General features: G+C 44.0%; 1 protein-coding gene across 1 annotated transcript in view; it reads left to right on the top strand.

The window, feature by feature from the left end:
• Positions 1-389, top strand: part of LOC119588226 (muscarinic acetylcholine receptor DM1-like) — a gene marked incomplete in the record, with an annotated part of 70,579 nt that overhangs the window by 20,760 nt on the left and 49,430 nt on the right.

The raw sequence follows: 389 nt of genomic DNA, 5'->3' as shown, positions 1-389 counted from the left end.
AGTTATGAGAGGGGTGGCGGTAGTTGGGGTATCGTGAGGGGGGGGGTTGGGGATAAGGATTGGAGATGGAGGATAGAGTGTGAGTAGAGAGTGACATGAGGAGTATAAGGGAGTAAATTGATGAGGTGATAGGTTGATGGTTGGAGATAGAAATGTGGGTCGTTCATGAGGGGAAACAAGGATTATTAATGAGGAGAAATGAGGGTCCTTAATGAGGGGAAAGTCGGGATCATAATGAGGGGGAAAGGAGGGCTCTTAATGAAACCAAAGGAGGTTGTTAATGTAGAGAAAAAAGGGGGGAAGGACGATTGTTAATAAGGAGAAACAAGGATTTTAAAAGAAGATAAGAGAAGGGTTGTTAATGAGGGTAAAACCAAGACGGTCAATGA

The sequence above is a fragment of the Penaeus monodon genome, chromosome 23, assembly GCF_015228065.2.
Source record: "Penaeus monodon isolate SGIC_2016 chromosome 23, NSTDA_Pmon_1, whole genome shotgun sequence".
Classification (NCBI taxonomy): domain Eukaryota; kingdom Metazoa; phylum Arthropoda; class Malacostraca; order Decapoda; family Penaeidae; genus Penaeus; species Penaeus monodon.
The sequence above is the reverse complement of the archived record's forward strand: the minus strand, read 5'-3'. Positions and strand labels throughout refer to the sequence as shown.